Source organism: Pezoporus occidentalis, unplaced genomic scaffold, assembly GCF_034315485.1.
Source record: "Pezoporus occidentalis ecotype Australia unplaced genomic scaffold, CSIRO_AGI_Poc_V1 ctg154, whole genome shotgun sequence".
NCBI lineage: Eukaryota > Metazoa > Chordata > Aves > Psittaciformes > Psittacidae > Pezoporus > Pezoporus occidentalis.
Window position 1 is genome coordinate 159,818 of NW_026913361.1, and position 25,370 is coordinate 185,187.

A 25,370-nucleotide genomic window follows, 5' to 3' on the forward strand; every position below is an offset into this window, starting at 1 on the left:
ACTGTCTGTTTGGCCCCGTGTATTTGGGGTAAGATAGATGCCACTAAGAAAGCCATGCTGTAGCTTTATGCAGCCCGAAGTCTCCCTGACATCATGAGAGCAGCAGGAAAATGCTGGAGCCAGGATGTGGCACTGCAGGTGAGACTAGAACTGTGAGCCCACTCAGTCTTCCAGTAAGGAATTTGAGATGGAATAAAAAGAGGCTCACAGGGACTTTGAATCATCTTAGGTGGAACTTTGCTAATAAACAGCTTGTGACATGCAGGACTTCACTACTGAACTCCAGTTGCTTGCATGAGCATACTGGCAACAGGAGTTCTGGGGAACGGTTGTGTATCAGAGAAGCCCTCATTAGATGCTACATCCTAAAGACTCTGCTCAAAAGACTTGCAGTCATATTTGATTGAGCAATTCCTTCCTGTTAACTTGTAACAAATTCTCCTGAATTTTCTTTCTAACTTCCTGTGCAACTGAGTCACCTGAGCTAGAAGTTCACATGCACTGTTGTCTGCCAGCAATGAGCTTTCATTCATAACAGATTGGAAAGAATTTGATGGTCCATTCTATCACTTCACCTCTTTAGCACTCCTATACCAAAGTCATCCATGGGCACACTAGCATACAGGGAGGACAATGTAGTGGAAAATAGGGTCTGTAAAGCACTAAAGATAGTATTTCCTGAACTGGGCTCTGTCATGTGGAAATACACTTGAGTTTAGATATATAGCTTTTAGCATTTATCACAACTGAAAAAACATACACATTACTGCTAAAAAAATAATCCATTTTAGTCTAACAGGTCCACTGGTGAATAATGTCATGCACAAGTTGTATTGCTGAAGATAAATGAGCCAGATTACCTAGGTAATATCTCATCCGAGTAAAGGATTATAAATGGTGCATAAATATGCATAAAGCAAAGTGACAGAAGTACACAGTCTTTTTCAGAAAATGAAAAAGTGATAAAATAATGCTATACCCACATTCTCCCTAACGCACCTCAAATTAAGTGTGGAATTTCACTCTGTTAAGATTCCCATTATACGCTTCTATTTGGAAGGGTTAAGAACTTGGCTATTAAAATGCACTCTTGGATGAAATTTCACAAGTAGAGCATTCCAGCATAGAAAAAAAAAAAAAAAGGGAAAAAACGTAAAAAGCTAGCATTTTTTATCAGGAAGAATAATTGTAATTTTTATTTCAGAATTTAGTGCAAAACATTTTTTCTCTTTCTTTCAACTAAAGCATCAGATGCCTGTGTTCTTAATAAAGCTCTTAATGAATAAACTATCAGCATCTAATGAAGTACACATCAAGGCAGACATTGCAATTACCACACATGTTAAAAAAGTTCTCACCCTTCTACTACACATTTAGTTCTTCCAACTTTCAGGAGGCCAGATTAAAAATAAAAAAACCCAGAACATATGAAGACATCTTCTCTCTCTTGAGGATCAAGATTATGGCATCTGTTGTCTTCTCCCAGAGCAGGAGCATTTGGGAAAGTCTAAAGACAGGGAGAAGTTGGAAGAATACTGCACCTAATCTATCTAAAGCCAGGTACTATTTCTTATTCATCTATTAGCACAAGGATATTGCTACAGCTTCAGGCTTCACATAAAAGGTGTTGAAACCCTAACAGAATGACAACAAACCCATAAAACACAGCAAATCCCAGTCCTCACAGCACGGGGTGCTCAGCAGAGCTGCAGGGTGCTGACACCTACAGAGAAAGTGCACACAATATGGAGATTATATAAAGTGCAGGGAACTGCCTGGGAAGATCCAAATACTGGATCAGCTTTAAAAGATGTGCTTGCACACTACTGTCTTTTTAGTTAAACAATAAGAAATATTAAATACTTCTACTGTACCTTGATCTTAAAAATCTTATAGTCTGTTTACACTGCTATACTCCAGGCTATTCAAGTGAGAGCAATTGTCCTGGTTTAAGACCATCCAGTAACTCAGAACCACGTAATCACTCGCTCACTCCCCCACCTTCCTCCCCCCCTCACAAAGGGATGGGGAGGAGAACTGAAAGAATGTAACTCCAATGGATTGAGATGAAAACAGTCCAGTTACTAAGCTATAACACAAATCACTACTGCTACCACCAATAATAATAATGATAAGGGAAATAACAAGGGAAGAGAATACAACCGCTCAACACCTGCCGACTGATGCCCAGCCTGACCGAGCTGTGATCCAACCCTTCTGGGTAACTGCCCCAGTTTATACACTGGGCATGATGTGCTGTGGTATGGAATACCTCTTTGGTTAGTTTGGGTCAGGTGTCCTGTCTCTGCTTCCTCCCGGCTTCACCTCCTCCCTGGCAGAGCATGAGACTCACAAAGTCCTTGGTCAGAGTAAACACGACTTAGCAACAACTAAAATCATTGGTGTTGTCAGTGCTGTTCCCAGGCCAAAAGTCAAAACCACAGCACTGCACCAGCTACTAAGAAGGAGAAAAATGTCTGCTACTGTTGAACCCAGGACAGCAATAAAGACAAATCTCATTTCAGTGGGATCCCTTTAATTAGTCTGAAATGAGCTCTGACTTGTTGGAGGTTTAAAGCAGATATTGTGGAAAACTCTCTGTGCAATTCTATTTATTCTTACTCCATCCTATACAAATATCCCATAAAATATTTTAAAAGCCTACCATTATAGGAATGTGCTGTTCAAAAAGTCATAATACTGAGCTGGCAGTGCTCTCCCCTGGGATAAGTGCTGCCCATACCACCAATACATATAATTTCCAGAGGCTTCTGCAAGAACGGGAAAAATGGCTGAACACAGGCTGAGCTCCTATAACTAATAGGTTATAGGATCAATGTTATGGTCATTGATCTGGCTGTATGCTGATTTGGCCTCCAGTCTAAAAATATGTGGCATGGGATCAGTTAGATTCATAGTTAGTAAGATAACCCCATGTGGTCAATGAAGAACAGCAAAGGCTGGCTGCAGCAGGGAAGAGAAGGGTAAGACTTTCAAAAAGACATATATATTGCAATATATATAAAATTCAGGACACTTATTTCAAAATGTAAAAGTAAGTCTAAAAATCTCCCCAGCAGACAATCCCTGCTTTGTGAAAACCAAAGTGACTGTTAAGCCTCACAGCACTTTTTTTTTCTCCCACTTTTGTCTTATAACAAAAGCAGTAAGACCGAAAGTGCTAATTCATAACATCTTAACTCTCATGCCAAAGTCTGCTTTGTATTCCCAGGCAGGAAGGTCCCAGACTCCAGTGGGAATGGCACAGAAGCATCTGAGGATACAGTTCGCCTCCACAGAGGCATATTTGCTGCAGAGCAGAAATATTTAGTTCTCAACTTTTATGGTTGTTTGAAGTGGTGTGTCTCTAGCACTCAAGAGGAATTGGGAGTGATTGTAAGAGTATTTGGATCTTACCTGCTAAAATTAAACTCCTTTCACTATACATCCTGACACTCAGCACAGAGATAATAAGCCATTCTTAGACACAGCACCGTATGATGAGCTACACCAGGCAACTTAGCACAGAAGGGTGCCTAAATATTACAGCCTGGAGTACAGAAAACTGCAAATTGCAACAGGGAAAAAAAGGAGGGGAAAGGTGATGCCAAATCCTTTACAAAAGCAGTTTATTCATCCTTACAAGATGAGATAACCAACTGCTTGACATCCAAATGCTGATGTCCATCAAAATCATAACAATCAATATAAGTCAGCTGGCTTTCCCGCACATACCTGAAAACAAATTTGCATAAAATCAGGACATAACTAGAAATTGACTCCACTATATCAAATTACAGCAGTAAATAGGAATGGAGATAAATAAACCTGTGTCCAGAAAAGAAGTCCTGCAGGACACATTGGTTAGTCACTGTAGAAGCAGGTGTAAAGCAGGTAGACTGAACAAACTTGGAGAAAAGCGTCTATCCAAGAGGAAAACCAAAGAAAAACTATTGTTCCAAACCAGAAAGGATAGGGGCGATACTTTGTTTCACTGCTGACACAAAGTGCAGTTTTTTTCTAAGCACTTGTAGACCAGACTTTCAGCATGAAACTAAGAAGCATGTCCATCAAGTCTTTTTCACTAGTTAAGGTTACTGCTGCTGCACAGAAGCAAGGGAGAGTGGGTGGGTTAAAGTGGGGACAAGAGAAGGACTGAGAGGTGGGCAACTGTGCTTGAAGAGAGTGCCATGGAGTTTCTCACTTGTCAGAAATTCAGTTGACACAGAAGGCAACATCCACACCACCCTGTCCCTTTTCAAAGAACAGCTGCAGAAAATTTTGGATGTAAAAATTAGGCTCCACTTTTACTGAAGCACTAATAAGGGAAGTAGAAGTATTATTTAAATCTTACCACTTTCACTAAGTTTTCTGACAGTTGCAGCTATGTCTTGTGTATTTAAGAGCAAGCTTTCTCAAGGGTGTAGTTCCCATAATTCAAAATCCTATGTCAGTCCACCTTTCTAACCGTGAACGCAGGTCCTGAAAAATGACTCCTTAAAGACCAGGCTAGATTCTGTCTGCTCCATTCTAGAAGATGAAGACTTACCAGCACTGAATTTGGGTAGAAGATCACTTTAAAAAAATTAGTTCAGTAGTACAAATATTATTTAATTAATCAAAACCGGGGTGAAAACTGAATCTGCCCAAGTTCAGCAGAACTCTTCTTCTAAAGAGCATGAAGACTGTTCATACAGTAACATTCAAAATATCCTACCTGTGATACTCTCGGTTCTGAAAGAGCCAGCTTCAGAGCTACATAAAAGCCTCTTACTCCTTCACATGCGCTACAATCCTTACTGCAGAAGTTAACTGAATTTTTTCATTATCTGAATTTAATGCAGTGTTTCCAAACATGCGTAGACAGATGGTACACTCAATCATTGTCAATAAATGGCATTAAAGAAAATGGTTTGGCTGGGGCTACTGCCTTTAAAAAAATTGCTTAAAAATGTATTTATCTGCATCATTGTTCCTCAACAGTCATAAAACAGGAGAAAAGACGTAATACAAGCAGACAGATTTAAAGGCCTCTATTTTAAAATGTTGCTATTTTTCAATGCTACTATGAAGGATGACAGATAACAAAACCAGTTGTAGCAAAATCTAATCCAAATGGGTAGCTGAATAAAGAAATATACTTGAAGACTGGCAATGACTGGATTTGACAGGAAAGATCTCAGAGGGAAGTCAACCTGTCTTATTTAAAGGCACAACAACATTGTAAATCATTTACCTGAAAGTGGTGGTGAGTATTTGGCCTTTAGCCATTGCAGGAGAACTACATCACAGTTTTGTGAAAAGCACAAAATTCATTGCAGAACTTCTAACTCTGAAACAGCTTTTTAAGCCATAGTCCCTTCAAAATGATCTTTCCAATTGCTTCAGACTCTTTTCAAAAGAGTTTTAGACTTAAGCTTTTTATGCCCAAAATTTTCAGCAGACTCAAGAGTTCTCTGTCCCCACTATAAATCTTCTGGAACTACAGATTTCAAAGGAAAAATTCTGCAGCTTCATTCCTAATCTGTCAGAACGACAGTGCCAATACAAATAATGCTTTTATAAGAAAGGGCTACAGTTTGTTCTCTGTCAAAGAAGGAAAATACCATCTCTTATGAATCTGTTTTCTCTTATGTTACTGTTAGTACTCTGCTAAATCATAATAAATACAAATATCAAGGATGTTTACAATTGTTTTTGCAAGTGACAGTTTTTTCAAAGTAGTTCTGCATATATATCTTTTTTTTTTTTTTTTAATTCCTTCCTCTTCCTTCTCCTCTAAGAAATGAATAATCAATACTTAGCAAAATGGAAGGGCAGGGAGATTGTCAAAAACTTATTGGCATGAACAAAATCACTGCGCTTTACCTAAGAAACTCACTAAATGGTTTGTTAGAGCAAAGCTGAAAGATTTTTTTTTTTTTCAAAATACGATACCTTATTCAACCTGATAGAAAAACTTTTGTATTCAATTTTGTTTTACGGCATTTGTGGAAATCAACATTCTTGAAATTAGCAGAAGCATTCAGGAACTCACGGTTTTGAAGATGAGCAAATAAGTTAGTCACCTGAAGCTTTACTTAGTAACTTAATGTGGACACTCATCCTGCAAGACCGATTCATTGAAGCAAGTAGAATAACCTAAGAATCACCTTACCTAGAGTGCCTTAAAAACCACCAGTATTTCCCAAACAGACCAAAATAAGCTGTATGACTGTAAGCCATATCTCAAAGAGTATAATGAAATGATTGTTTATAAACATTGTCATTTAAATGTCAGCCTTTATAAGCAGCATTTTAAATTGCTATGAAGTTTTCATTTGTCCTGTTAAATTAATATGTAAGGTGGGGGAAGAAGAACAAAATAAAGCCTAGTCTGACTATGAATGTCCTGTTATGTTTGACATTGCTCACTCAAAATGGTGCAGTGTCCCAGTAGGTACAGTCACCAACTGGACAATCAATTGGGGTGGCCTCAGTGAAATTAAAGATACAACTTGATGTGATAAAAAGCAGTGTTTGTAAATCTGTGTGCAACTACATATGCTTAGTGACTTTATAACAAACTGTTGGCAGGAAGTAACTCTCATCTTTGTGCAAGTTGACATCCAGGTTATCTTTCTCTGCCATGATCTTAACTATATCATCTGTCACATCACTAAAAGATGTACAGCAGTAAAAAGAACAGATGTCTTTGGACAGCTGCAACATCATTAGTGGCATAAATTTCTTTTATGTGATGCTCTTGCATATTGTTGTTACCTCAGGTTAACAGAGAAGTCCAACACTCATACAGCTATCTTTGGGTACTGATACAAGAGAAGATCTATTTATTTTAGGTAATTAATATTATTTCTTTATGACCATGTGAATAATCAGAAAACCACTATTTGAGACAGTCACATATCAAGTAACAGATGCAAACCTCCAATTACTTATAGCATACTTATGCCCTGGTGCTGCAAAAAAAGGATTTACATACTCTCACTTGAAAATATAAACCAATTATTTTTGTTTAGCTCATCCAATGTGACTTTTCATCTCACATCTGCTGAGGAAGGACAATGACAGTCTGCAGACACTGGTGACGACACATGAATGTTGAACTACAGTCAAGAGTTAGTACAGAAACCCAGACATTCTGTTCTTCCCACAATGAGATCTCCATTTCCGCATAAATACCACAGAATCTCTTATTGTCTGATCAAAAAAAGAAGCCAGTAGTGGGAGGCTAAGGCATCTGTGAATTCTGGTCACCTGTTAGTGACCCAGAGGTTGGGAACCTGTGATGTGTAGGGACCGAAGCAGTTTCCAGACCCTTTAGAACACAGCTCTGTATTTAGGGACATTCAGGGGCAGATAGGTTAAGGCACACAAGTGGTGGTGTTTATCTGCAGGAGCCTTCTGTCTAGGTACAGGATGGAAGTAAACTGTCAAGCATATTCATAGCTAAATATTTATAAGAGAATGTAAAAAAATAAAATACAGTGAAAACACCACCCTCCTTCTCCAGGGCTGCACTGCTTTCTCACTACCTCAGAAAGAAACAGTCCAGTCTGAAAACATTTCTAACTTGAAACAGACCTGAAGCAAAACTCTGCATCAGAACACCACATCTAGACTAAACACCATAGCTCAGAATCAGCCAGATATTAATCTCTGCATCCACTTCTCCAAAATTCTAAAATTTGGATTTGACCTAAACCAGAGAAAAGTTCAGTACAGAAGCTTGGATGTAAAACCAGGAACCCATCTAGGTCCTTGTGCTTTTGAAGACAGAGACTTGAGCTGAGTAGTAACAGAGCAATGGGGTTCTCTTCCACTGTGTTCTTTTTCTCCCTTTAATCTCCCAAAGCTTACTCAGTAACTCCTGAATTATATACAGGGAAGAAAGAATTTCTCCTTCATGTTAATACCTAGTTAAACACTACTTATTGTAATTGCTTGGCAGCAGACCAAAGTATGCCCCTTAAAGTTAGAATTCATGCTAATACTACTGTGCTAGCTGTTGCTTTTCAGTATGCATCACAACTTTAGCTATGTGAGATTGCTCAAGTCCCCTAGCAGCACTGCAGACACCTTCTCAAGCACTGCTTTCTCCACCCAGAATAGTCACCAGCTAATATCTGAAGTTGACAAGCTGAAGGAAACAGTCTCAGCATTACTCTTCCAGTGTAAGCATACGCTCAGTAACCCTGGGGTTGCCAGGATCATTTTGTATATATGTACACTCATATTGTGCACAACCAACACATGTATGTGAGTGAAGATCTACGTCTGTCAAGCCTGAGATGATTTTCATTCAAGATGACCAGCAGTCCAGCTCTTTCACACACCATATTGCTACATAGTGGAGGCCTCCACCCAAGGTACAGCTAAGTTGTATTTTCTAGCCTTAAGAAGAACCCAGGCTTGACCCATGCTTCTTATGAAATGTGTGAGTTACATTCATGCTATACTCAGAGCTGGACTTCTGCATCTGATCAGATGCTGCATCTAAAATGTTGTGGGTCAGATAATTAAAAGACTAGATGATTAGTCTGTCCAAAACTTGAAGTAGTAGCCAGGTTTTGAAACAGCTCTGCACATCTAGGAACAATGGGAACTGCTTATTCTTGAGCTTTCCTGGGAATTGTGTTCTTAAACACTTTGAGCTCCTCTAAATATTTGTCCTTCAGTGTTTATGTCGCAAACACAACCCCAAAAACCCAAGCAAACAAGAGTGCAAACTGCCTCAAAGTGCCTCACACCCAAAGTGTATTCTCACCTTTCTTAGACACTTTGCAAAAATTTCCACTTTCTACTGTGTTATCAAGCAGTGATCCTATTTCTTGACTGACAAATAGGTGGTTTTGCCTGTGCAGATACATATTTTTGCAGCTGAAATAAAGATTCAAAGGTAGTTGTTTAAAATAGCTCTGTCAAAAATGACTATGTAAGTGTTAATATACATGAATACAGTCATCAGAAACCTGAGCCAGAGACATGCACCAAGGGAAAGCCTCAGTTTTCCACTGGCTGACTTTAGTGGGCTTTAAATCAGAACAACTTGTTTCTGCATCAAACATAAAGGAATCTCTTCATGCACATGCAAAAAAAAAGCTGCTCATAGCTGCATTTCTTTCTGAGGCTTGTGGAAGTCTTTTTTTACCAGCCACTGATTCTACAGGGTCATAATATCAACAGAAACACATATTCACTCACTATAGCACTTGTGCTTTCACGTCTGTCACATTTTTCTTTCCTTCTTCTAGTCAATATTTCATTCTAAAATATGCTCTTAACAAGAGCAGAAAATCTAGTAGGCACTTTTTTTTTCTTTAATAATAGATGATATCTATTTCAAAAGATAAAGATATTTCCTTGCTCTGGGATGTATTTTTTTCTTTCCAGATAAACCACTATTTTGCAGATTACGTTTGCTGCCTTCCAGAAACAGCAGATAACATTGAAGAGACTTAATTAATATGTACCACAGCATGACCTCAGTGGAGAGAACATCTACCCTAAAGGAGCAGAGCTGTAGGAGGTAATTAGAGCACACCATGACATTTATTACTAATGCTCTTCCATTGACATTTGCTGTTGACAGGCTGCATATAAAGTTTTCCTCTGTTTGCGTTGACTTACAATGATACAGAACTTCCCACATAAGTGAAGAATGTTTTAGCTGTTTACAGCAAATTAAACCATAAGAGACAAAATCTTGACCTTTTTAGGGCAATCAGCTAAACTCTCACCAGCTTTCTGGACCCAGAGTTCTTCTTCACATTCTGTGCTATGAAGGGCTGTTGATATGAAATGCATCCTTTGAGAAGGAGAGAAATCACATGTTCCTGTCCCTGTTCTCTGCAGCTGTGTGCATTTAAGAAAGCAATAACTGTTTAGTGTAAAATGGATAAACAGAGAGCACAAAAATGAAGATCAAGGACCCCACTTTTCCAACCCCTCCCCAGGCCTAGGAAACTGCTCTGCTATTGAGTTGTATTACAGAGGGGATGTCTCAGCATTTTACCAGCAGATGCATTCAGATAATGAAATAATCCTTTCAGGGTTTAAACCATTTCTCAAAATTGGTAAAATTTGGCAGAAAGCACACAATAAGTGGAGGGTAAACTCCACTGATGTCAACAGAATTATCTAGAAACACAATAAGGACCCTGGTAATACGCGACAAATTATACAAAACCTGAATTACTCATTGGTAGAATGAAGCTGGAAGGTTTTCTTTTTTAAAAACCATTTCAGCTGGGCTGAAGCAGCTTGATTAACTCAGCTAATTTAATTCAAAACCTTTTTTTATAAAAGTACTCCAGTTTTTCCCCTTTCCTTTCTCCCTACCCTCTCCCAGCATATTAAACCTTAGAATGTAAAAAGCCTTTTTGCTTTAATGAACATGCTCTGTTTAGCAGTGGCCTGCTTTCATCAGAAGACAATTATACCCACAGTTATTGAAGGATAACTCTGCCACCCAAACAGAGACTGAAAATTTGAATTTGTTATAGTGAGTTATTAGGAAAGAAGAGTGGGTATGTGTGACACTGGAGACTGCACAGGTCAGGTACCTGTTCAGAATACCTCAGAAACTGCAAGACTCAATTACTACCATGAATAGCATCTTGTATATGTATACAATGCCAGAGTCTATTCTTGTGAAATTTTCCACAGGTGGGAAGTGGTTTATGATGTTGGCTATTGGGTATCTAATGGGAGGTATTACATACCCCTTAAATTATGTTATGTCTCAGAATATAATCTACATGTGCTTCCAATTTTGTGGATAAACCACATTTAACAGCTTTATTTCCTCATAATATTCATGCCTATCCTAGCATATCCTGGATGTTCTGTTGATTTAATTTCCTAGCATCCCACTGGTTTCAAAACCACGCTAATAGAAAGCAGCAGGGAGAGTTATAATGAAATTTTATTTACTAAGAGTGAAAAAGGGCAAACCATTTCAGATAAAATCAAAACAAAGATGTAGTCACTTCTGCTTAGGTACTTGCCACATGTTATCCTGGTAGGAAAAAAAGCATGAGACTTCTGGGCACAGAAGAGACAACTGCTATGATTTGGCCAGAATTTATTGTGCTAACCACATTGACTTCATTGGTACCCTGCGCACTGATCATTGCCCATCCTGTAATACTCTCCCCACTGTTAGCTATCTAACACTAAAGTTACAGGCTTTGGGTCTGGGATCCTTTTTGCTTGGGCTGGTTAAACAAGACCTTACTCCCAGAGCAGAGAAACAGCAAGTATAACCATCCAAACAAGTAAGATTAATTTTACTTTCGGTTAAAATTATCTAAAATTAACTGTTATGCCTGTAATGCTATTTAAGAAGGACTTTGTTTTTAAAAACACAGATAATTTAAAAAACTGGAATCTCATTTATTGGTACAGAATAGAGTTGCCTGCAATTTACTATGCACTTCCCGATTACCTGAAGTGACTGACTGCTATTAAAGATGGACAATAGGCAGAGGACTTGTGAGAGCTGGGTGACCTGGGAAATCCAGGTAATTGAATTAGAGAGGATGAATGAGGCTTATCAGCTTGGGCACAGCCTTGGTCCAAAACTCGTTTGTCTCTAGCCAGGGTGGGGAAAAGGCAGAGTAAAATCAAGTCTGCCAGCACATGTCCACGTCAACATGCTTTCCTCCTTTCCCCATGAAAAATTGCTGTACACAGAGCTGCTTCTTTCCTGTAGCTAGGCACAACTGGCCTGTTAGCCACACACTGTTAAAATAGTGCTTTAGCAAGCAAAAATGGTATTTTGACATGATTAATCTACATTTTTTCAGACTCATTTGCACTGAAATATTTTGAAAACATGGTGCCTGAAATATATGAAGTTTCAAATGAAAAACTGTGCATCGCCAAAGGGTTAAATGCTACACTGTGTAGTTATGCAGTCATTCTCAATTGTAAAACATTAAAGCACTCATGGATGTCATTACCCAAAATCACCAAAAATTCAGGTGTTGCTGAGTACATACATTTGTTACTCAGTGACACAGCTACAGCACTAAAAGCCCAGCAAAAGCTAGGAAAAGATTTTCCTAGGTTTCTTTAAACAGTATGTGAAGAATAAACTTATTATCCCTTTTCTACAACTGATCGTATTTTTGATGGACTTTGCTTTAAGTACACATGCATAATCAGGTCACGTGGCATTCCAACAACCTTAGGACCACAAATATTGCTGTATATGTATATCCATAAATAGTTACAGTATATGCATTGAAAAGAGAGTGAAGTTTGGAGGGTCTACCTGTTATATCTGGAAAAATAAGAACTGTTTCTTGATACACAGTCATCCCATTACACCTGATCTGAAAAAAAGTTCACACACACGCTTCCCAGGAACTCTGTTGTAAGAGCTTGGCAAAGTATTGTAAGAATGCTCCAAGAGACGTCTTATTAAATAGCATGTTTGAGGAAAACATGAATCTCTATCATAAGTCCTTGATGGAGTATTTTGCCTTCACTTATGTATGTATACAGAAACCTCTCCTCCCAAATTTTAGCTCCTTTATTTTAGACTATGAATACATTTTATAATTCATACATAAAATGGCTACTGAAAGCAAAGAACTTGCAGAAAGTGGGAAATCTCTTGAGTATTCCCAAGTTGTTTTCTGTTTACAGTAATGTCAATAAAGTGATAACTCCATGAACATGACACTACTGCAATTCTTCTTAAAGGATCCCATGTGGAAAGGTGGATCAAAAGCTAAGCACTTTAGGCAATTGAAAATCTAGTCCTACATCTGCTTCAGTGAAAATATTTTGAGATTCCACCCCTATGGCTTATAACATTAGCCTTAAAAACAAAACCCAAAACACACACTAGCACAAAGTGTCATTTTAAACATTTTACATAAGGGACCATGTTGTGGATTTCCCTTCTAAGTTAAGCAAACACAGTACAAGCTGAGTGAAAGAAAGCAAGATATCATGATTTATTCCTTAGCCAACTCTGAATGGTAAAAAGAACCCCAAACCAGTCCACAAAACAGAGCCCACATCTCCATTTTCCACAGTCTTTGCCCTTTCTCACTGAAGTACTGTGGGACCCTGGATATACTCCTCCTGGAAATACAAAATTAATGCTTGTTCTGAAAATTCAGATTCAAGCTGATTATAGGTGGCTTGTCACAGTTTGTCCTTGTATTAGACTTCAACTAAATTCAATTACACAGTGTTCTCCTTGCTGCCATGAGATGAATGGCAGGATGAAGATGAATGAACACAACTGCTGAAACTGATTGATCCCAACCTGCAGGCAGGTTGATTAAAGTGTCCAGAAGCAAAATGAGGAATAGTATTCGTCTGTAACTACTGGTTGGATGTTCAATTAAATGCTGTTTTCACCAAATGCCAAGAAACAGCCCGATTCCTGATGATTTTGCAAGAGCATGAGTGCAGCACCCAAACTGAAGCTTGATGAACTGAAATAAAAATTTTACATCATTCCATCTAGAGCTTTCTTTTCAATGGCTACTTAGCTCCCCCCCAAAAATTAAACAACTGAAAACCATATTAATAAAAGGCAAAGTTGAGTTAGAAACTTACTGACTGCCATACAATTTACAGATTAACAGACTGGAGTTTAGTAACTTCCATCTTTGCACAGCATTACTCCCTTAACTCCCATGGTAAAGTGGGAAGTGTGAAAATACTCAACTGCACATTCCTGGGTGGTTAACTGCCTCTGGAAATATTTCCTATTCTGGAAATACTGTGTCCTGTTAGTAGGGAGGCAGGCATTGATTAATGAGGAAAAGAATCAGATACCTTCTGTATGTTGTGGCAAGGGATCCCATAACCATTCTGAGCCAAAGGCTGACGATTCAAATGCATCTTGATTCCCAGGCAGATAAGCTCAGACACTGACAGAGTGCAAAAAGGTTGAGGAAAAGTGTCTGAGCACTTCAAGAAGACTGATATGTAAATCTCTGTTCTGTCAAAAGCAGCATTTTTCATATGTAATTAAGGATTAGGTGTGTTTTTAACCCAGAGATGATCCATTCCCAGATGCTATTACAAACTATTTCACCTTGCTAGCTACACATTTGGCTCATATATTTCTGAAGCAGAGGCCAGGCTCCAGCTGTCAGCCTGGAGTTTTAACTATTTTCTCTCATGCATCTGTAGCTTATTCTACAGTGCTAACACCACTGTTTCCAGCACCATGTTGGTTTCTGAACATGTGTCCAACTTCAAACTAATAAGTGTCCCTTTACTTTCAGGCTGACAGCTCATTTGTCTTGTCCTGGTACACCATCTCATTCTCTGAATAACCCTGTATTGTCCCTGGATCTACACATTGCACAAATGCTTGCAAAGTCACACAGAAGAAGATCAGCTATGCAGGGCTTGAGCTTTCCCAAATCACTCCAATACTAGATTTTGCTTGGTTTTGTTCACTTGGCTTAGGTAATTTGCCAGGATTCACTTTCTGTATTTCCCTTCCCTTCTGAAATCTCTAACAAAGCCAGTCTTAACTGCTCAGATCTGTATTGCACCTGCAGAGACCAAGTCTTCATCTGAGTTAACAGAGACCTTTTCAAACCTTCAAATACTTCAGAGTCAGTCTTTCTCTTTTCTTGACTCTGCTCTCTGCAGTTAGAGGGTAAAGTGTAGTAGAATTATTCTTCCTTTAGCCTATGGACTTTCAATGAATCATCTGCTCTACAAAAAACACAGGACTAAGGCTGTGGTCACAGGACGAAGGCTTGCAAAAAACATGCCACAAAACCATTATGATGAGTTCCTGAACTTCAATCAGTGGCAGTGCTGCCACCTGGGTAAGAGTCAGGCTTGTTAGCCACAGGTCTTGATGAAGCTGAAACTATTTTCCACATCCTTCATCTGAGATCAGAAACAAGAAGCAAACACCACTGATACATGAATGACTACATATGGTGTTGAAGGAATAACCAGTGACTGTACAGTGATCACACACAGAACAGATGCAAGATGATACTGGATGCAGCAGGCATCAGTTAGGTGCATATGATGACAGCTGGGACTTTTGTGCATGATGAGACAGCAACACATGAAGATCTGGGCTCTTGGGGACCAAGGCAACAGAGCACTTCCGCTATTCACATTGGATGTAATGTGAGAGTACCTCTTGTTTTACAGCTGAAAGGATTGGCTTGGGACCAATGACAGAATCTCCCCACACATGAAAAACTGATAGTCAGCCTTCTGAGAAGCTGTTAATGGGTGACTGAACCTGTAGTTCTGGAATGAGGAAGAGAACCCAGCACAGCCACCTCTCTCATCACAATCAGAGCTTGCACCTGGGCCTTTGGGAGAAGCTACCTGAAAAAGCGGTTTGAAATGGCAACATTAAATGTACAGGTGATATTTTGCTGATGTGATAAGACCATTCAGTCTCAGTTTATTCCTTTATTGGGCCTTACAACACAGGTCTACCACCTCTGGCTTTAAAATGAAATAGAAAGAAAATAACTGTGGAAGTCCTATCCTTGCATACTTTTCAACAATGATCGAACTTGAGCACATCCTTCAAGCTTTAGCATTCACAACAACTCTGGGCTAGACAAAGTAATAAATGATTTAAAATAGGCTGGTTTTGGGTTTGTTTTTTTTTTTTTGGTGTGTTTTGATTTGGTTTTTTTTTTAAAGGATAAGGTGAATCACCAAAACTTTTCATTAGGGAACAGATAGGGTTTTGTCAGAATAGCTAGCTTGAGAAATAAAGTACATTCTGTATTTGCTCTGAAGATACCCAAGATATATCTTCCCAGCCATAATTCTTTTGGGAAAAGAAGAAAATTACAATAACCTTATCTATCATGAATTTTAAGTCACTCTATAAAAAAGGGTACCTGCATTACTTCCAAATTTGTGAGTGCATGCAAGAATGAACACAGTCCTGTAGAAAATACATTTTCACAGTCATATGCTAGAATCTCATTTGGGCAGAACCAAAGTACTCCCACCCGGGCACATCTGGCCCACAGCACAGTAGGAGCTTGAGGGCCACAGCATCTATGATGGCTCTCACAAAACCCAAGTAAACAAACATTAACTACAAGCTTCAAGTTCAAATTGGTCAGTTCTTTTTCAACAGAGCCCCAGATGAAATACACATAGAGGGAAGTTATAACATCGGGATCAATGAGATGAAAAGATGATGTATGAGAGAGAAATTATATACTTTGAGTCCAAGGAATCGATCAGTTTTCAAAAGCTGGAAAACATCAGTTAATAATTTTAACTTGCTGAACAAATATTTCCAAAGAGGTGGATGTAGAAGAAATATCTGTAGATTAGACAGCCTGTCATATCAATAGGTCAAATGCAGCTATACTCAAAATAAATGTTTCATGTGGTTGTGAGGCAGATTAGGGTTTTCTGACAGCTACCATATTAACAGAAAAACATTGGGTCAATCTGAATTTAGGTCAAAAGTTTAGCCCAAGTATGAAGTTTGTCTCTGTTTTAAAATGGAGTTATTGACTTTTCGCTTCTAAAATGCCATTTTATATTTTTTGCCCCCAAGTCACAGTTAAAATTTCATTCAAATTGAAAAAAATATTTCCCACCTCATAAGAAAAAACGCAAACAAATAAACCCACACTGAATTTGAGGTTGGTGTGAACTATTTCTGAAATTCGTATTGGTTTGCAAATGTTCAATCCCCCCCCCCCCCCCCCCCCCCCCCCAAAAAAAAACAAACAAAAAAAACAAGAAGAAAATCTATTTTTCAAAGTTGTGAGTTTGGGTTCCCCACCCCCCCCCCCGAACAACAATTGCAATTTTTTGCACAAATGTGTCTGTTAGAATAAAATGAAAACCCTGAGACAGTGAAGCTCAACAGATTTCATTCTGTGAAGATCTAGTTAAAAAATCTTGCAGTAGTCAGTCTCATTGAATTTTGCACCCCAATGTTGAGAAACCTACTTTTCTTACAAAGTTGCATACATCCACCGCAGCAGTAATCCAAGCCAAGTACACTGTAAATGCTCAATCTAATTAATTACAGTCTAGCAAAATGTCAAAGGTGAAACACAGAATTTCCACATCTATTCAGTTTTATAGAAGAGACAACTTAATAATTTCCATTTATAAGCCCAAAATAATTTTGATAGGCTTCTGAATGTCACATGTATATATATTTTCCTTGGTTCTTGTATAACCAACATCTGCATTTTCACATATTGAATTATTTGTTCTTATTGAGAATGGTGCAAATTTCTATTCACTCTTCCTCAGCCATTATGAAAAAATGGAAAGATTATATGCCAAATTATGCAAATTGACATTGCTGATAGTTTAAAATATTGCTGGGCGTTTTTGAGATATATTACCAGGATAACCTCTGTGCATCAGAAAAATACCAGAATGCTGGCTATCTCATTTCCATTTTATAGCTGTGTTACAGACATGGGTACATTATATTTCAGAAATATATAGCAAGGAGGCCTATAATTTATCCTCATCTGTAGAATGTGAAGTAGGGTTTTAGAGACTTCTGCTTAGGGCTATTCTGCAGTGCAACTTTGATAAAATTGACAACCTATCTTTTTAGTCAAAGATTTACAGGACACATGACTGCGTCCAATTTGCTGTCTCAACCAGAAACAGCATTTCATGTAGAAGGCTCCCACAGCAGACCTTGGGTGCAAACATTAGTGTTGAGAGGGAAGGAAAATGACTTTTGCTGATCTAAATTGATTTTATACCTAGGTGAGCCTCTCAGAGTACCTAGAACTGGCCAGTGTAGTAGTAAGCTGTCCAACTCCCCAACTAAGCTAATGGCAAAGAAGACTGGGGGGAGTGTGCTCCCACTATGATCAAACAAGAGACCTGCAGGGTCATGACTTCCACTAAATTAAGCATATTTGATGTCACAAAAAGGGTATCATTATGTTACCTAAACTTTAGTTGCTCTAAGACAAAGATCACTGTCTCCACCCCATAACCATGGTCTTCTGGGGCACATCTCCCTAAGGCTACCTCATCTCTGCAGCCAGAGCCTCTAAATTTCCCAAAGTAATTTACAGAATCTGATTACCTGAAATCCTCTGACGTATTCCCTATACAGCACCCACGTGTGTGTTAACTGGGCACTTGAGTGTAAGCCCAGAGTCCTGTAATTTATGCCAAATACAAGCGTACCTGCTCAACAAGGCTGTTATGATGATTAATTAATTCATCTTTGCAAAACACTTTGAATGATTAAGAGCTGCAATTAAAGTTCTTGGCTTCTACAAAGCTGAGACAACCAAATACTTTGGAAGAAAACAATAACTGATAGCATTTAATATTAGTGCTACCACTTTGAAAGACTACATGGAGAATGCAACAGTAAATTAATGAACTGTTTTTTAATGAATAATATAACCTGGAGGGACAAAAAAAATGCAAAGACATGCTAAAATATTCTGATCACTTAACAACTGTGGATAGCATCCAGAGGCTATGAACGAAGGAGGTACTTCTTTTGTATGCTGCTTATCAAGTCTAGGAAAGTTTCTAGAAAGTCACTAATCTTTCCAGTATCTAAACATCGAAGAAAGTTGAACCATAAAGCAGATGTTACACACTCTGTCATGAAAAAGCTGCAACACAGTGGAAAAATCTGCTCTGTCTAGGAATTGTGTTGAAATAACTGATGTAACTTCAGTTTCACGTTCTAAGCCCTGATCAGTGCACAGCAAAAAAAAAGCCATTTTTTCATCTGCTAACAGTAATGCAATTCCTGTTCTTAAATTTGTACTTGGAAAGAAAACAGATTTGTTCTCTTCAGGAAGAAAAATTCCCTATAGAAAAAAGGCCCTTGAGTAATTTGTTTTGCTACCAATGCTTTTATGTTTTGCAGCATGGGTTGGTATTGTGAACCTTGAATTCCACAGTGACTATAGAAGTAAAAGAATGCAACTGCAAACATGTGTGCAAATGTACTCTGACAGTGTTTTACTTCCTTCCCACTGTTGTGGTTTAAACCCAGTCAGCCACACAGTTTCTACTCCCCCTCCCACACCCTTTCCTTCCTTCCCCCCCCACCCCCTTCCCCGCTCCTGGAGGGATGGGGAGGAAAATTGAAAGAATGCAACTCCCATGTGTTGAGATAAGCACAGTGCAGTAACTAAGGTATAACACAAACCCCTACTGCTACCACCAATAATAATAATGATAAGGGGAATAACAAGGGAAGAAAATACGACACCTCACCACCTGCCGACCGACAACTCGCCCCACCCTGCCGGACCAAGCACTGACCAAGACAAAAGTCCCCTTCCGGGTAACTCCCAGTTACCTCCCCGGGCATGACATGCTGTGGTATGGAATACCTCTTTGGTTAGTTTGGGTCAGGTGTCCTGTCTCTGCTTCCTCACAGCCTCCCCTCCTCCCTGGCAGAGCATGAGACTCAGAAAATCCTTGGTCAGACTAAACATTACTGAGCAGCAACTAAAATCATTGGTGTTATCAGCGCTGTTCCCAGGCTGAAAGTCAAAAACACAGCAGTGCACCAGCTGCTAAGAAGGAGAAAAATGACTGCTACTGCTGAACCCAGGATATCCACAAATTAAAAAAAAAAATAAAAGCAGAAATTGCAGATCTCTAATAGAAACCCAGTGCTGAAATGAGCAGCATCAACTTGTTTTGCATCTCTTAATTCTCAGGGTATCCAGTTTCAGCCAGGCTTATTCATGAGTATGACTCAGCATTAGATAATTTGAAATTCATCAGAGTAGCTCTGAAGAAACTTGTTTTACCTCTCATTACACTGTGGTGTTTCTTACATTTCGGGTGGGATCCTTTACTGCTGTCAACTAGACTAATGTTATGAAAGCAGAAGAAAACTGTGTACAACTACAGAAATGAAGAACCCAGGAACAGATAAACAGCAGTAGCTAGACTAATATAAGTGGCAGAAGTAGCATGGGTCCTCTCTGAAATGCCCACGCCACACAAATGGCATATTACAAGACAATATGATTCTATATATCATTAGAAAGGTAGAGCCTGGAAACCTGTGCAGTCGTATCTCTACACACTTACATGGACCTGAACTACAGGTAAATAACACTGTCTGAAGTTATAAATATTATCAAATTGTCACACATATTGCATATATTAGGTAATATTTTCAAATAGTTTTAGATGTGATTATTAGTTGTTTATAATGTACAAATCATCTTTAATATATGGGATCTAAGCATTGCTCAACACTATACCATTCACTCCCTGATTTTATAGACCGGATTTGTTTCCTATTTAGCTTTCACATTTATACAAACATGCAATGGACTACATTCACATATCAGCTAGAGCTGAGGAGTCAGTGTTTTTTCTTTTTCTTAATTAATCAAAGATAAAGATTATATTTCTCCAAGGATTGCAGGAAGCAGCTACCGTATACCTCAACTAGCATCTCCAAGTCTTTCTACAGCCTGACCATTCCTGGCTACAATACAAATGCATATGGACTACCTATGACAGCAAGTCCCATTTTGGCCTGATGACCATAGCGCTGGCTGATCTCACAAAGGAACATAGACATGGTGCCCACCCCTCTCACTTCTCTAATCATCAGAATTTCAGTCCCAGAAAAGTACTGAACCCAAACACCTCCACAATCTTGATGACAGCAGTCCCCAAGAAATACCCTCCTCAGAGATTTTCCATTTGCCTGCCTGTTACCTTCCCCGTCATCCACCTGGCTAAATCAGTCTCAGGGCCACAGTTTCTGCTTCTCTTCCAAAACAGTGTGCACACTTTCACAGCAAAGCAGCAGATCTTGAAATAGTTTCAACTTCCTGCTCATTTCCTCAAAACTCTGTTGATTCTACAGGGTATTGCCATGCAGTAAAGATGCCAGTAACTCTATTACCACACACAATTCAAAGCCTATTTCAGAACAGCTGCATATCCTTCACATTTTTATTGACATAGCTATCATAGGCTAGTAAAGTTTCATTAGCTATACTTAAAGACATGATTATCATGTTGTGTGTTTATATTCTACAGAAATAAATCTGGAAAGAATCTTGCATCTTTTTGGTCCGTAAATACATAGCCATTTACACGTGTATGCAAGTATGCAATATTTTATGAAATGCTAACTTCCCTAGACTTTCCTCATGACAAGACCTCACAGGGACCATTCCTGCCTCAGGGATAAATTGCTCCTCCCCTCTTCATCATTCTTTAGCTATCTTGAAAATATAGAGAAACCATCAGTGATAATAGCTTCTGATCTGGATACCAGAATGCCTAGCAAAAGTCCTCAACTGTGAAGGAATTTACACTATTCTTGCAATTAATTCGTTAGAATGAACAACCAAAATTCTAAATAGCCCTTCAAGTATAAATCTGTGCAAGGTTTCATTTCATCAATTAAAAAGTATCTTTTAAAATATAATAATTTTCTCATGTAAATTTCAAAGCAAAAAAAAAAAAAGCAGCTATGTTTTAATGAGGCAAAAAGCTACTTTGATTTCTTTTAGAGATGGAGTTTAATTGAAATCTGTATGTTTCACAGAATGTTTTGATCCTGTTGAATAAGCAGTTTCTGTTGGAAAATTGTATTTTCATCATTTCTGTGCAGTTTGGAGAAATTGGTATTGCTCTATCAACTTCAGTGATTTACAGCGAGGAGTTGGCTTGTAACAGCAGCAATCTTTGTCAGTATCTTGTGGACATGTTTAAACAGAAATGGTATTGCTCAATGACAAGCACACATTTTGGAAAGATTGAAAATGGTGGATGAGCAGTAAATTACTTTATATTAATAAGTTTTGTTTCAATATCATTCTTGGCAAGCAGAGCAGGCGTTGAGCCTTAACAAAGAACAATTCCAATATGCCCACCAATGGCTACCATGACATTCACTTTATAAATAAACTTCAAAATACTGCCTAAAGCCAGCTAGAGGGATCAAGCAGGGTTACAGTAGGCAAAGCTATAGGTGGCTGAGAGAAAATATATTTTTCTGTAAGCAAGAACTGACTCTGAGTCTTATCAGCCACTAAACAGTGGGGACAGAAACCTGGTTCTTACATGCTTAGCGTGCATGTAAGCTGTGTCAAGTATGTGTGTGTACATACACACACACATATATGTATGGATAAAACACATGCATGCACCAAATGCATCTTTAATTAAAAAAAAAAAGAAAAAGAAAAAAAAAAGAAAAAAAAAGAAGAAAAACATCTGCTAGCTTGCTGATGGCCTCAGATGACACTGCGTACCCAGCAGAGATTTTTCATAACTTCTTGGGCAGCCTCCTCTCAGAGTGGCACATCTTTATTGCACATTATGGTCCTTTGTATTCACCTGCCTGTCAGCATATTACTTTTTTCTTATTCTTAGAAAAACAGGAATATTTTTTATTCTTTCTCTGTGTACATGTAGCTACACTAAATTCTCTGTGACTTTGGTATCATTAGGAATAGCTATAATGAACAAGCTCTATTAGTCCTATTTAAGAGCCAAGAGAAATTTTGAGCTGCTTCAATAGCATTTTTATTTTGATGAGCTGAAAATTAGGTGTGTGGCAATTAAGAACCGTTCCTATAGAAGCTCCTATGGAAGTATAAGCACCCAAACCAGTCACAGCCACACTTCTTTTGCTCGGGCTGTTTCATAGTCTGACAAATTTTAACCCTCGAGAAATAAATTATTTCACTCAGTAGTTAGAAAACAAAATCTTATCTTGTTACTATATAGAACTCATTAAATTAGGAAATTCAAAATGGACAGAGGTCAAATACACCCAGAGCAGACCATGTGATTCCCTCCCAGCTGCAGCACAAAGCAAAGCCCTTTCTTCCTCTTACTTTAATTCCTTAACGCCTAACTCCTGACAGTGCTCATGCCATGGGAAGCAATTCCCACAAAAGTAGTCCAGGACTTACTCTCTAAAACAACAGGAGCAACTTGAAGTAATTCAATGTGCCATTAACATAGATTAAACAGTTGGCAGGGTAAAAAAATGGCGGCTGCAGTGTAAAGCAGTTGCTTTCACAACAGCTAACACAACACGGGCAAGTCACTTTAGTAGTGCTAACAGCATCTCTGTAAAATACAAATCTCAGTGTGGGAGATGTGCGTGTACAGGTCCTTACCTTCATAACAGAGATTTACCCTAACAGAAGTGAAAGCACACAGAGAAGGAAACAAAAAAGTGAACAAGTATGTCTCTAACATGATCATACTAATTGAGAGACAAACGTTGACAAAGATTACACCTTATGGTTCAACAGAAAATTTATTCTCTAGAATATTATATTGTAGAGTTTTTATTATGAGTTATAGTGATTCATTTCTCTGAAGTAATTAAATTTCTGTTGACTCAAAAATCTCATAACTGAAGAGGTTCAGCAATCCCTTGAGTTACTGGCAAGGGAAAATGAAATTAAGGTATGTTGGAATAGACAATGTGAACAGAAAAGGCTCATAAAAGTAAGATAATCGAAAAATTCTGTGCCATAGACACTCACACACTCAACTACTTCTGTAGTCACTTGATTATTCTAATGTCCTTCCTTTTATAGCTCATACCTGCACTAATTTATGGTCCATTGCACCAAAATGTCAACTGAATTAAAAGTAAAATTTTACAGTGGAATAGGAAAGCATGATTGCACTCTACAGCTTCAGGCAAAACCAGAGGTGATATGTCACCTGCTTTCCAAGGTAAAGATCACAAACTGAGAATAAACAAGCATCGAGGTTTTAAAACTATTTTTACTGTTTAAATTGGCTATATGTAACACATTTATTACAACATGTTCCCTCACAAACTCCAGCCTGTTAAAGTGCAGTTAAGGTTGTGGGTGTCTACTAGACTGCATGTCTCTTACCTTTCAGGAAATCAAATCACAAGGCATAGCATCCAACAGCTACTCTGTTGTGCTCTCATTTATAGGAAGAGGGATCTTACTCCACAAGCTCCTCAGCTTCCACTAATAAGGGTGCCCTGCACCAAAAGTCAGGCATGGCACTCGTGCCAGGTCCCGAGAAAGGACAGAGCACCAGCTCCACAACTCTCATAAGAACTTCCTTGCTAAAGAGACACAGCTCCTGGGAAATAACAAACCTGCCAGCCTCAGTTGTCTCTCTTGCCAACCAACTACAGGAAGAATAGCTTTTGTTTTTCAGCAAGCTTTCCTGACTCTCCGCGTTTCTTTCTGGCGATTGCCTTTGAAAGGACACAGCATAAGGCACTAATTTAGCATTCACAAAACTGCAGGTCCAACCTAGGAAACTGTACAACCCACTAATTTAACTGTGAACGGAACTAACACTGAGATCAATGTGTTTTCACTTTCCCTTTTTTCAACCACTTGATCAAAGCCCAGTAACAATGGAAACTTTACTTTTAACTTCGGTGGATCTGCAACCAGGCTCAATTGTGCTAGTTTAGTTCATCTAGGCTCTGTTCCTCCCCTTTTATATAAGGGTGGGGGGATGGAGGAAGAGAATTCCTGCAATCTACACATCACAGGTTTCTCCAATAGATGAAAAATTAAAAAAAAAAGACATTGAAAAGTAAGAGTAGCTAAATCCACAGCTAACAGACATCCACAGCAGCAGGAACAAATCCGATCTACACTAGCTGACCAATAGTTTCATGTGTTTGTTCGCTTTATGAAAAGAATTATTACGTAGTAGTACTGCATAACTAACAGGATTTTCTAGCTTGATTTGCTCCTTAATTACTTTTCAAAATTACATAGTTGCTAGTCCTGAATATCTTTATGTGTCTTTACTCCATATTCTTAAATTGCATTTAAGGTGAAGATGAGCCTTAACCCAAATCCTTCATATCAAACACACCAAAAAGGAAAAAAAACAACCAACCAACCAAAAAAAAAAAACAAAAAACTAAACCCAAAACAAAATAACCAAACCAAACCTGATTAAACTTCACTTATTTTTTTTTCAAAAAGCTTCTGTTTAATATTAAAAAAAAAAACAATCTTCAAAACATTTTTTTAAAAACAAGCTTCTTTTGATCAGATTGGAGCACTTCAAATGTTTCTAGACTCAACTTCCCAAAAGAGTTCTAAAGACCCCTACCAAATTAAAAAATGTCTCAAATCTATAGTTAAAAGTGCCACCCTAAAATTTTATAGCCTTGTGAGAGATACGAATAGCTAACAATGGGAAGCCAAACAAAATACAATACCAATCTAAGCAATTAAAATCATGTTTTAGCACCTATGCAGCATACAGTGTTCTCTCACTCCTGACGTCATGTCCTTGCATAATCTGCCCCACCCAAATTAAGATACTACAGGTAACTACAGAGCAGAGACTCCACCTAGCTATCCTTATGAGATGGGACAGGACCATGAGATGCTTAGGTT